Source organism: Nyctereutes procyonoides, unplaced genomic scaffold (assembly GCF_905146905.1).
Source record: "Nyctereutes procyonoides isolate TBG_1078 unplaced genomic scaffold, NYPRO_anot_genome, whole genome shotgun sequence".
Classification (NCBI taxonomy): Eukaryota; Metazoa; Chordata; class Mammalia; order Carnivora; family Canidae; genus Nyctereutes; species Nyctereutes procyonoides.
The window spans coordinates 73,681,235-73,695,391 of NW_026575125.1; positions in this window are offsets into that span (position 1 = coordinate 73,681,235).

Genomic DNA, 14,157 nt, shown 5'->3' on the forward strand with positions numbered 1-14,157 from the left:
TAAATATTTATGCACCAAACATGGGAGCACCTGATACATAAAACCATTAAAAACAAAGATAAAGGAATTAGTCAATAGTAATTCAATAATAGTAGGGGACATTAACACCCCACTTATGTTAATGGAAAGATCATCCAAACAAAATCAACAAACAAACAGTAGCTTTATATAGCATACTGTACGAGATGGATTTAACTGATATATTCAGAACATTCCATTCTGAAACAGCAGAATACAAATTCTTTTCAACTGCACATGGAACATTTTCCAGGATAGTTCATATATTAGGCTACAAAAGAAACCTCAACAAAATAAAAAAGAATGAAGTCATACCATTCATCTTTTGTGACTACAATGCTATGAAACTAGAAATAAACCACAAGAAAAAATCAGGAAAGTCCACAAATACATGAAGGTTAAATAACATGCTACTAAAAATGAATGGGTCAACAAAGAAATCAAAGAAGAAATAAAAAAGTACATAAAAACAAACAAAAATGAAAACACAACAGTCCAAAACCTGTGAGATGAAGCAAAAGTGGTTCTAAGAGGGAGGTTTATAGCAATACAGGCCTACCTCAAGAAGAAAGAAAAATTCCAAATAAATAACCTAAATGTACACCTAAAGGAGCTAGGAAAAGAACAAAAACCCAAAACCAGCAGAAGGAAGGAAATAATAAAGATTAGAACAGAAATAAATGATATAGAAACTAAAATATCAGTGGAACAGATCAATGAAACCAGGAGCACATTCTTTGTAAAAATCAACAAAATTGATAAACCTCTAACCAGAGTCATTGGGAAAGAGAGAGAGAGAGGACTCAAATAATAAAATCACAATGAAACAGGAGAAATAACAATCAACACCAACACAAACAACTGTAAGAGAATATGAAAAACTATATGCCAACAAATTAGACAACCTAGAAGAAATGGATAAATTTCTAGAATCATATAACCTACTAAAACCGAAGCAGTTAAAAAAAATTAAAAAAAAAATAAAACCGAAGCAGGATGAAATAGAAAATTTGAACAGATTGATTACCAACAGGGAGATTGAATCAGTAATAAAAAAAATCCCACTAAATGAAAGTACAGGACCAGACAGCTTCACAGGTGAATTATACCAACACTCTGAAAAAAAAAAGAGTTAATAGCTAATGTTCTCAAACTATTCCAAAAGTAGAATAACAAGGAAAACTTCAAATTCATTCTGTGAAGCCTGTATTAACATGATGTCAAAAGCAGGTAAAGATACCACAAAGAGAGAGAAAGAACTACAGGCCAGTATCTCTGATTAACATAGATGTAAAAATACTCAACAAAATACTAGCAAACTGAATCTAATATTACATTACACCATGCTCAAGTGGGATTTATTCCAGGATGCAAGGGCGGTTTAATATTCACAAATCAATCAACATGATACATCACATCAATAAGAGAAAGGACAAAAACCATATGACCATTTCAATAGATGCAGAAAATTTATTTGACAAAGTACAACATCTATTCATGATTTAAAAAGCCCTCAAGAAAGTAGGTTTAGAGGGAGCATACCTCGACATAATAAAGGCCATATTAAAAAAAAACCTACAGTGAATGTCATATTCAATGGGGAAAAACTGAGATCTTTCCATCTAAGGTCAGAGCAAGACAATGATGTTCACTTTCACCACTTGTATTCAACATAGTACCAGAAGTCCTACCTACAGCAATCAGACAACAAAAAGGAATAAAAGGCACCCCAAAATGATAAGGAAGAAGTCAAATTCTCACTATTTGCAGATGACATGATACTATATCTAGAAAACCTGAAAGATTCCACCACAAAACTAGAACTGATAAATGAATTCAGTAAAGTCACAGGCTACAAAATCAATGTGCAGAAATCTGTCGGATTTCTATATATTAAAAATATACAGTGGTAGAAAGAGAAATTAAGAAAACAATTCCATTTGTAATTGCATAAAAAATAATAAGGCACCTAGGAATAAACTTAACCAAAGAGATGAATGACCTGCACTCTGAAAAGTATAGAATACTGATGAAAAAAATTGAAGATGACACAAAGAAATGGAAAGGCATTCCATGCTCGTGGATTCAAAGAACAAATATTGTTAAAATGTCTATACAACCTAAAGCAATCTAGACACTCAATGCAATCCCTATCAAAATATCAACAGCATTTTTAACAGATATAAAGCAAACAATCCTCAATTTTGTATGGAAGCCTCAAAGACCCTGAATACCCAAAGCAATGTTGAAAAAGAAAAACAAAGTTGGAGTTATCACAATTCCAGACTTCAAGTTATGTTACAAAGCTACAATAATCAAAACAGTATGGTACTGGCATAAAAATAGACACATGGATCAATGGAAAAGAATAAAAAACTCAAAAATAAATTCACAATTATGTGGTCAATTAATCTTTGACAAAGCAGGAAAGAATATCCAATGGGAAAAAGTCTCTTTAACAAATGTTGTTGGGGAAACTTGTCAGCTACATGCAAAGAATAAAACTGGATCACTTTCTTACACCATACACAAAAATAAACTCAAAATGGAATAGACTGAAATGTGAGACCTGAAACCATAAAAAATCTTAGAGGAGAGCCAGGCAGTAGTATCTCTTACATTGGCTGTTGCATCATTTTTCTACATATGTCTCTTGAGGCAAGGGAAATAAAAGCAAAAATAAACTATTGGGACTGCACCAAAATAAAAAGCTTATGCACAGGAAAGGGAACAATAAACAAAACTAAAAGGCAACCTACAGAATGGGTGAAGATATTTGCAAGTGACATATGCAATAAAGGGTGTATGCATATATCATATATTACATATATGGCATATGCAATTAAGGGTGTATTATATATATATCAGACACATTAAAGGTGCTCAGCATCACTCAGCATCAGGGACATGCACACCAAAACTACAATGAGATATCACCTTACACGTGTGAGAATGGCTAAAATAAAAAACACAAGAAAAAACAAGTGGTACCAAGGATGTGGAGGAAAAGAAACTCTCATGCACTGTTGCTAGGAATGCAAACTGGGGCAGCCATTGGAGAAAACAGTATGGAGGGTTCCTCAAAACTTAAAAATTGAACTACCCTATGATTTGCAATTGCACTACTAGATATTTACACAAAGAATACCAAAATAGTAATTCAAGGGGATGCATGAATCCAGTCTTTATAGCAGCATTATCTATAATAGCCGAATTGTATAAACAACCCATGTGTCCATTGATAGATGAATGGATAAAAAAGGTGATGGATAAAATCTATATCTATATAATGGAAAAATTTTTTAGCCATAAAAAGAATAAAATCTAGCCATTTGCAACAACATACATGGAGCTAGAGAGTATAACACTAAGTGAAATAAGTCAGTCAGAGAAAGACAAACCACATAATTTTGCTCATATGTGGAATTTAAGACACAAAACAAATGAGCAAAGGAAAAGAGAAAGGCAAACGGAGAAATGGACTTTTAACTGTAGAGAACAAACTGATGGTTACCAGAGGGGAAGTGCATGGAGGTATGGGTTAAAAAGGTGATTTAGGTTAAGCAGTGCACTTGTGATGAGCACTGGGTCATGTACAGAATTGTTGAATCATTGTATTGTATACCTAAAACTAATACACTGTATATTAACTGTATTGACATTAAAATTTTAAAAATAAACATTTTTGTAAAAAATAGAATAAAATAGAAAACTCCATTCAAGGATATTTGAGTGGGGGTCCAAATAATTTTATGGGGCCTTGTATTCCAAAATTACTCAAAATCACTGCAGGACATTTAGTTTATTATAAAATAAGAGTAGGCATTTACTGGGCACTGAACATGGTGAGTGAGGATATGGCCTATCTCATATGTTACAAAAACTGAGGGGTCGGAATATGAGATACTTATCTGCTGACCCTCACTTTTTAGCACTTAATCTCCTAGACCTACTTCCTTGAGTATATTGTCTTGTCAGTCTCCAGGGACAGCACAAATATCAGGTACACAGAAAGAAGGATGTTGTAACTCTATAGCAAGTTTGTATATTAATGGTCCTTAGTCTTTTTCCAAAGGGACCTATGGCCATATCCTTAGCTAACTGTGCATTGGGGGCATTTTTAAAATTTTGGACATAGGACTCTAGTTGACATTGATACCTGAAGACCTGAAACATATTCATGGTCTTCTGTTGGAGAGGGAGCATGTGAATTAGCCCAGGCTGACTCACTGTGGTTCTAATGAGTCTGTCCATATCTGGCTCACTGTTGTTCTAGTGAGTCCATGATATAATCTGCTTGTCATTTTCCTGATCCACAAATATATAATTATAATGGATATAGATGATAGGTGGCAGAACCTCCACATTGGTTCCTTAGCCTGTGAGGAAAAAGTTATAATTCTGGGGAAATCCAAATGGAATCCTCTGAAGATCCACACTTCAGTCAAAACACTAGATAAAAAAGAATATAAAAAATGCTCTGCATCATCACTTGCCATCAGGGAAATACAAATCAAAACCACAATGAGAGACCACCTCACACCAGTGAGAATGGGGAAAATTAACAAGGCAGGAAACCACAAATGTTGGAGAGGATGCGGAGAAAAGGGAATCCTCCTGCACTGTTGGTGGGAATGTGAACTGGTGCAGCCACTCTGGAAAACTGTGTGGAGGTTCCTCAAAGAGTTAAAAGTAGACATGCCCTACGACCCAGCAATTGCACTGCTGGGGATTTACCCCAAAGATTCAGATGCAATGAAACGCCGGGACACCTGCACCCCGATGTTTCTAGCAGCCATGTCCACAATAGCCAAACTGTGGAAGGAGCCTCGGTGTCCATCGAAAGATGAATGGATAAAGAAGATGTGGTTTATGTATACAATGGAATATTACTCAGCCATTAGAAATGACAAATACCCACCATTTGCTTCAATGTGGAGGGAACTGGAGGGTATTATGCTGAGTGAAATAAGTCATTCGGAGAAGGACAAACATTATATGGTCTCATTCATTTGGGGAATATAAATAATAGTGAAAGGGAATAGAAGGGAAGGGAGAAGAAATGGGTAGGAAATATCAGAAAGGGAGACAGAACATAAAGTCTCCTAACTCTGGGAAATGAACTAGGGGTGGTGGAAGGAGAGGAGGGTGGGGGGGTGGGGGTGAATGGGTGATGGGCATTGAGGGGGGCACTTGACAGGATGAGCACTGGGTGTTATTCTGTATGTTGGCAAATTGAACACCAATAAAAAATAAATTTATTATTATAAAAAAGAATATAAAATCCTGTGGAGAGTGGCAGAAATTTGTTGTTACCCTTAAAGACTTAAATGATAAAGGACTTAAAACATGATGCCCATCATTTTCCCATTTAATTCATCAGTCTGGACCAGAGGGATCATGAAAGAGGAGAGTAAACTACCAAAAAATTAAAATAAGTATTAGCTCCAGTTGCATCTGCTGTGTTGAATGTGAAATCTTTACTAGAGCAGATTAACATGGCTTCAAGTATATGCCATATAGCCACTAATCTAACAAATATGTTCTTTCCCATCCTAACCATAAAGAATGTCCAGGTGCAGTTTACAGCCACATGATTTAACTAACATATTAATTTGTAGCTTTGTCCCAGGGATGTTAATACTCCAATTTTGTTATAGTCTCAAGTGATGTGGAACACATGGATATTCTGCAGAACATCCTTTTGGTTTGCTATATGGATGACATCATGTTAATTGGATCAGATGAGAAAGAACTTGCAGGTACATTTGAGCCCTTAGTAAAACACATATGCTTCAGAGAAGGGTACATAAAACCATTATAAATTCATATCAGTGAAATTTTTAGGGGTCTAGTGGTATGGACATATTATAGCATTTTCATCCATCCACCGTCAAGTGGGGTAAATGACAAATCTGACAGATTGTGGAGGCAGCCTATTCCAATTTGGGAACATTGGAAATACTTGAGAATACTGTTCTGATCCATTTACCAAGTGGTATACAAAGGCAACAACTTTGAGTGGAGCCTAAGTAGGAAAATGCCCTGCAGCAGGTCCAGTTGGGGAATAAGCAGCCCTCTGCTTGGTCCATATGACCTAACAGATCATATGGTATCAGAGGTACATGTAGAAAAATAGATTACATGTGGAATTAATGGCCAGCATCATTAGGAGATTTACAACATACTCTCTGATGTTTTGGAGGAAGGCCATGCCATTTGCACTGAAGAATCAAACGCCATTCAAAAAAGAGCTCCTGGCATGTTATTCGGCCTTGATAGAGACAGAGCACCTGATTTCAACACCAAGAAAACATATAGCCAGAATTTCCCATCATGAGCTGGATACTGTAAGACTCACAAAATCATGGATTACATTGGGCCCAATAACAATTCGTTGTAAATTAGAGGAAACATGGCTGAGTTTTGGCATGGGTAGGTCTAGAAAGCACAGTTAAACTACTGGAGTGAGAAGCCCAGCCTCCCAATTATCAAAAATTTTATATCACAGCCTCATGTCTCAACTCATTTTTATGGCCATAAGATATTCCTTATTAGCTGCTGATTGAGAAAGAAATGGACTGAGTCTGATTCATGGATGGGTTGCCCAGTATGTGGGTGCAAGTTGAAAATGGAATACTTATTCAGAGATAGCCCTGAAAGACATCCACTGTTTTTCTTAATCTCACCTATTTACCCATCTCCCAAGGTCATTCTTTTTAACATAAACATTTATTGCTATATCTTTAAAAGTTTTATTATTGAATTATAGTTGACACACAGTATTAGTTTTAGGTGTACAAGATTAGTGATTGGACAGTTCAATACATTACTCAGTGCTCACCATGATAAATGTAGTTAACATCTGTCACCATAAACAATATTATAATATCATTAACTATATTCCCTGTGCTATAATTTTCATTCTTGATACTTATTTGGTAACTGGGGTTGTTATCTATAAATCCTATTCCTCTAGTTTTCCCATCCTTCTAATCCTATCCCCTCCAACTACCACCATTTCTTGTCTGTATTTATGAGTATGTTTCTGTTTTCTTTGCTTTTTTCCCTCTTTACTGCTTTGGCTGCATGTCACATGTTTGGTATGTTTTGTTTTTATTTTAATTATATTCTAAAAGCTGTATAGTTTCACTTTTTATTTCTTCTTCAGTCTATGGGTTATTTTTAATTGTGCTACTGAGTTTCCAAATATTTGGAGAGTTTTCAGGTATCTTTTTGTTATTGATTTCTTTTTTTTAATAAATTTATTTTATTGGTGTTCAATTTACCAACATACAGAATAACACCCAGTGCTCATCCTGTCAAGTGTCCCCCTCAGTGCCCGTCACCCATTCACCCCCACCCCCGCCCTCCTCCCCTTCCACCACCCCTAGTTCATTTCCCAGAGTTAGGAGTCTTTATGTTCTGTCTCCCTTTCTGATATTTCCCACACATTTCTTCTCCCTTCCCTTATATTCCCTTTCACTATTATTCATATTCCTCCAAATGAATGAGAACATACACTGTTTGTCCTTCTCCGATTGACTTACTTCACTCAGCATAATACCTCCAGTTCCATCCACGTTGAAGCAAATGGTGGGTATTTGTCGTTTCTAATGGCTGAGTAATATTCCATTGTATACATAAACCACATCTTCTTTATCCATTCATCTTTCGATGGACACCGAGGCTCCTTCCACAGTTTGGCTATTGTGGACATGGCTGCTAGAAACATCGGGGTGCAGGTGTCCCGGCGTTTCATTGCATCTGAATCTTTGGGGTAAATCCCTAACAGGGCAATTGCTGGGTCGTAGGGCAGGTCTATTTTTAACTCTTTGAGGAACCTCCACACAGTTTTCCAGAGTGGCTGCACCAGTTCACATTCCCACCAACAGTGTAGGAGGCTTCCCTTTTCTCCGCATCCTCTCCAACATTTATTGTTTCCTGCCTTGTTAATTTTCCCCATTCTCACTGGTGTGAGGTGGTATCTCATTGTGGTTTTGATTTGTATTTCCCTGATGGCAAGTGATGCAGAGCATTTTCTCATGTGCATGTTGGCCATGTCTATGTCTTCCTCTGTGAGATTTCTCTTCATGTCTTTTGCCCATTTCATGATTGGATTGTTTGTTTCTTTGCTGTTGAGTTTAATAAGTTCTTTATAGATTTTGGAAACTAGCCCTTTATCTGATATGTTATTTGCAAATATCTTCTCCCATTCTGTAGGTTGTCTTTCAGTTTTGTTGACTGTATCCTTTGCTGTGCAAAAGCTTCTTATCTTGATGAAGTCCCAATAGTTCATTTTTGCTTTTGTTTCTTTTGCTTTCGTGGATGTATCTTGCAAGAAGTTACTGTGGCCAAGTTCAAAAAGGGTGTTGCCTGTGTTCTCCTCTAGGATTTTGATGGAATCTTGTCTCACATTTAGATCTTTCATCCATTTTGAGTTTATCTTTGTGTATGGTGCAAGAGAGTGGTCTAGTTTCATTCTTCTGCATGTGGATGTCCAATTTTCCCAGCACCATTTATTGAAGAGACTGTCTTTCTTCCAGTGGATCGTCTTTCCTCCTTTATCGAATATTAGTTGACCATAAAGTTCAGGGTCCACTTCTGGGTTCTCTATTCTGTTCCATTGATCTATGTGTCTGTTTTTGTGCCAGTACCACACTGTCTTGAGGACCACAGCTTTGTAGTACAACCTGAAATCTGGCATTGTGATGCCCCCAGCTATGGTTTTCTTTTTTAAAATTCCCCTGGCTATTCGGGGTCTTTTCTGATTCCACACAAATCTTAAAATAATTTGTTCTAACTCTCTGAAGAAAGTCCATGGTATTTTGATAGGGATTGCATTAAACGTGTAAATTGCCCTGGGTAACATTGACATTTTCACAATATTAATTCTGCCAATCCATGAGCATGGAATATTTTTCCATCTCTTTGTGTCTTCCTCAATTTCTTTCAGAAGTGTTCTATAGTTTTTAGGGTATAGATCCTTTACCTCTTTGGTTAGGTTTATTCCTAGGTATCTTATGCTTTTGGGTGCAATTGTAAATGGGATTGACTCCTTAATTTCTCTTTCTTCATTCTCATTGTTAGTGTATAGATGCCATTGATTTCTGGGCATTGATTTTGTATCCTGCCACGCTACCAAATTGCTGTATGAGTTCTAGCAATCTTGGGTGGAGGCTTTTGGGTTTTCTATGTAGAGTATCATGTCATCGGCGAAGAGGGAGAGTTTGACTTCTTCTTTGCCAATTTGAATGCCTTTAATGTCTTTTTGTTGTCTGATTGCTGAGGCTAGGACTTCCAATACTATGTTGAATAGCAGTGGTGAGAGTGGACATCCCTGTCTTGTTCCTGATCTTAGGGGAAAGGCTCCCAGTGCTTCCCCATTGAGAATGATATTTGCTGTGGGCTTTTCGTAGATGGCTTTTAAGATGTCGAGGAAAGTTCCCTCTATCCCTACACTCTGAAGAGTTTTGATCAGGAATGGATGCTGTATTTTGTCAAATGCTTTCTCTGCATCTAATGAGAGGATCATATGGTTCTTGGTTTTTCTCTTGCTGATATGATGAATCACATTGATTGTTTTACGAGTGTTGAACCAGCCTTGTGTCCCGGGGATAAATCCTACTTGGTCATGGTGAATAATTTTCTTAATGTGTTGTTGAATCCTATTGGCTAGTATCTTGTTGAGAATTTTTGCATCCATGTTCATCAGGGATATTGGTCTGTAATTCTCCTTTTTGGTGGGGTCTTTGTCTGGTTTTGGAATTAAGGTGATGCTGGCCTCATAGAATGAATTTGGAAGTACTCCATCTCTTTCTATCTTTCCAAACAGCTTTAGTAGAATAGGTATGATTTCTTCTTTAAACGTTTGATAGAATTCCCCTGGGAAGCCATCTGGCCCTGGACTCTTGTGTCTTGGGAGGTTTTTGATGACTGCTTCAATTTCCTCCCTGGTTATTGGCCTGTTCAGGTTGTCTATTTCTTCCTGTTCCAGTTTTGGTAGTTTGTGGCTTTCCAGGAATGCGTCCATTTCTTCTAGATTGCCTAATTTATTGGCGTAGAGCTGTTCATAATATGTTTTTAAAATCGTTTGTATTTCCTTGGTGTTGGTAGTGATCTCTCCTTACTCATTCATGATTTTATTAATTTGAGTCTTCTCTCTCTTCTTTTTAATCAGGTTGGCTAATGGTTTATCTATCTTATTAATTCTTTCAAAGAACCAACTCCTGGTTCTATTGATCTGTTCCACAGTTCTTCTGGTCTCAATTTCGTTGAGTTCTGCTCGAATTTTAATTAACTCTCTTCTTCTGCTGGGCGTCGGGTCGATTTGCTGCTTCTTCTCTAGCTCCTTTATGTGTAAGGTTAGCTTTTGTATTTGAGTTCTTTCCAGTTTTTGAATGGATGCTTGTATTGCGATGTATTTCCCCCTCAGGACTGCTTTTGCTGCATCCCAAAGATTTTGAACAGTTGTATCTTCATTCTCATTAGTTTCCATGAATCTTTTTAATTCTTCCTTAATTTCCTGGTTGACCCTTTTATCTTTTAGCAGGATAGTCCTTAACCTCCACGTGTTTGAGGTCCTTCCAAACTTCTTCTTGTGATTGAGTTCTAATTTCAAGGCGTTATGGTCTGAGAATATGCAGGGGACGATTCCAATCTTTTGGTATCGGTTCAGACCCGATTTGTGACCCAGTATGTGGTCTATTCTGGAGAAACTTCCATGTGCACTTGAGAAGAATGTGTATTCAGTTGAGTTTGGATGTAAAGTTCTGTAGATATCTGTGAAATCTATCTGGTCCAGTGTATCATTTAAAGCTCTCGTTTCTTTGGAGATGTTGTGCTTAGAAGACCTATCGAGGGTAGAAAGAGCTAGATTGAAGTCACCAAGTATAAGTGTATTATTATCTAAGTATTTCTTCACTTTGGTTAATAATTCGTTTAAGTATTTGGCAGCTCCCACATTCGGGGCATATATATTGAAGATGTTAAGTCCTCTTGTTGGATGGATCCTTTAAGTATGATACAGTGTCCCTCCTCATCTCTCACTACAGTCTTCGGGGTAAATTTTAGTTTATCTGATATAAGGATGGCTACCCCTGCTTTCTTTTGAGAACCATTTGAATGGTAAATGGTTCTCCAACCTTTTATTTTCAGGTTGTAGGTGTCCTTCTGTCTAAAATGAGTCTCTTGTAGACAGCAAATAGATGGGTCCTGCTTTTTTATCCAGTCTGAAACCCTGCGCCTTTTGATGGGGTCATTAGGCCATTCACGTTCAGAGTTACTATTGACAGATATGAGTTTAGTGTCACCATGATATCTATTCAGTCCTTGTTTTTGTGGATTGTTCCACTGAACTTCTTCTTAAAGGGGAATTTTAGGAGTCCCCCTGAAAATTTCTTGCAGAGCTGGTTTGGAGGTCACATATTCTTTCAGTTCCTGCCTGTCTTGGAAGCTCTTTATCTCTCCTTCCATTTTGAATGAGAGCCTTGCTGGATAAAGTATTCTTGGTTGCATGTTCTTCTCATTTAGGACCCTGAATATATCCTGCCAGCCCTTTCTGGCCTGCCACGTCTCTGTGGAGAGGTCTGCTGTTACCCTAATATTCCTCCCCATGAAAGTCAGGGACTTCTTGTCTCTTTCTGCTTTAAGGGTCTTCTCTTTATCTTTGGAATTTGCAAGCTTCACTATTAGATGTCGAGGTGTTGAACGGTTTTTATTGATTTTAGGGGAGATCTCTCTATTTCCTGGATCTGAATGCCTGTTTCCCTTCCCAGATTGGGAAAGTTTTCAGCTAGGATTTGTTCCAATACATATTCTGGCCCTCTGGCCCTTTCGGAGCCCTCGGGAACCCTATTAAACGTAGGTTTTTCTTCCTTAGGCTGTCATTTATTTCCCTTAATCTGTCTTCATGGTCTTTTAATTGTCTGTCTCTTTTTTTCCTCAGTTTCCCTCTTTGCCATTAACTTGTCTTCTATGTCACTCACTCGTTCTTCCACCTCGTTAACCCTCATCGTTAGGACTTCTAGTTTGGATTGCATCTCATTCAATTGATTTTTAATTTCTGCCTGATTGGATCTAAATTCTGCAGTCATGAAGTCTCGTGAGTCCTTAATGCTTTTTTCTAGAGCCACCAGTAGCTGTATAATAGTGCTTCTGGGGATCCCTGGGTGGCGCAGCGGTTTGGCGCCTGCCTTTGGCTCAGGGGCTCAGGCGCGATCCTGGAGACCCGGGATCGAATCCCATATCGGGCTCCCGGTGCATGGAGCCTGCTTCTCCCTCTGCCTATGTCTCTGCCTCTCTCTCTCTCTCTCTCTCTCTCTCTGTGACTATCATAAATAAATAAATCAAAAAAAAATTAAAAAAAAATTATAAAAAAATAGTGCTTCTGAATTGGCTTTCTGACATCGAATTGTAATCCAGATGTAACTCTGTGGGAGAGAGGACTGTTTCTGATTCTTTCTTTTGAGGTGAGGTTTCCTTCTAGTCATTTTGCTCAGTGCAGAGTGGCCAAAAACAAGTTGTATTGGGAAAAGGAGAGAAAGAGAGAGAAGGAAAGAAAAGAGAAAGAGAAAAAAGAAAAAAAGGAAAAAAAGAGAAGAAAAAGAGAAAGAAAAAGAAAGAAAGGTGAAAAATAAAGGGGGGTGGGGGAAGCAATCAGAAATCAAAAAGAAAAGAAAAAAGAAAAAAAAAACAAAAACCACGGGGGAGTATCTTCTGATTCTGTATACTTTAAGTCCCTTGACTTCCCCTGGAACTGGTCCGTCTAGCTGGTCTTCTGGGGGAGGGGCCTGTTGTGCTGATTTTCAGGTGTTAGCACTTGGGGGAGCTGCTCTGCCCCTGCCTGCTGCAGGGCTCAGTGGGGGTTGTTTACCCCGTGAGGCCCCAGGAGGAACAGCCACAGTGGCTATGGCAGCTCTGGAAACCTGGATTCAGCCCCCGCAGGAACTGAAGAGCTCTCTGTCTGCAGGGCCTGGATGCTCCGGGGCGGGGCCGCTGATCTCAGCTCGGGGCAGGAGCGTCCTTGCTGTCCTGGCTCCTCCCGGCCTCTGCCTGTCCTGGGGGAGGCCAGATCCTGGGCTGTGTCCCGGCGCCCTGTGCTCCGGGGCCTGCGCTGTGGGATTCGCGCTGCCGGTTGCACAGCCGCCGCTCTGCGGAGGCGCTCGAGCCCCTCCGAGCTGCTCCCGGCCGCGCAACCCCCTCCGCACGGAGCCTCTTCCTCTGCCCGAGCCGCCGCCGCAGAGCTGTTCCCGGAGCCGCGCAGCCCCCTCCGCGCTGAGCCTCTTTTTCCTCTGCGGGAGCCGCCGCCGAGCTGTTCCCAGAGCCACGCAACCCCCTCCGCACGGAGCCTCTTCCTCTGCCCGAGCCGCCGCCGCCGAGCTGCTCCCAGAGCCGCGCAGCCCCCTCCGCGGAGCCGCCGCCCGAGCCCCTCCGAGCTGCTCCGGGTCCCGACATGCGCGCTGCAGCCCTTAGGGAGCTCGGCGCACTCTCCTGCGCGCGCAGGTGTCTGTTAGTGTCCCAGGGAGCCCGAGGGCATCCCCGCCCTCCTGGGTCCTGCTCCAATTCCCTGCGGGCACCTTTCCGCCCGGGAAGGTTGGTGCAGCTCCTGCTTCTCCGGGACGGGGCTCTCCTGTCCTGGGGACACTCGCCCAGGCCTCAGCCCGGCTCCTCGCGGGGCCCCTCCCCCTCGGAGGCCTTTAGTTTCTTTATTTCTTTTTCCCCGTCTTCCTACCTTGATAGAAGCGCGAACTCTTCTCACTGTAGCATTCCAGGTGGTCTCTCTTTACATCTCAGGCCGAATTCGTAGATTTTCAGGATGATTTGAAGGTTATCTAGGTAATTTGGTGGGGACAGGTGATTTGGGGACCCTACTCTTCCACCATCTTGCCCCTCTGGGGTGCCTGTTATTGATTTGTAATTTAATTACATTGTGGTCAGAGAATGCTCTTTGTATGATTTAAATCCATTTAAATGAATCGAGACTTGTTGGGTTGCTCAGAATTCATTCATCATAGCTTCTAATGCTACCATGCTGACATGAGAGACTTAAGTCTCCTGTCTATATTATTCCAATAGGCTTATAATTTCCTTACTCTTATACTTGTCTTCCTGCAGTCTAGGTTCAACCAAAGAGCCAGA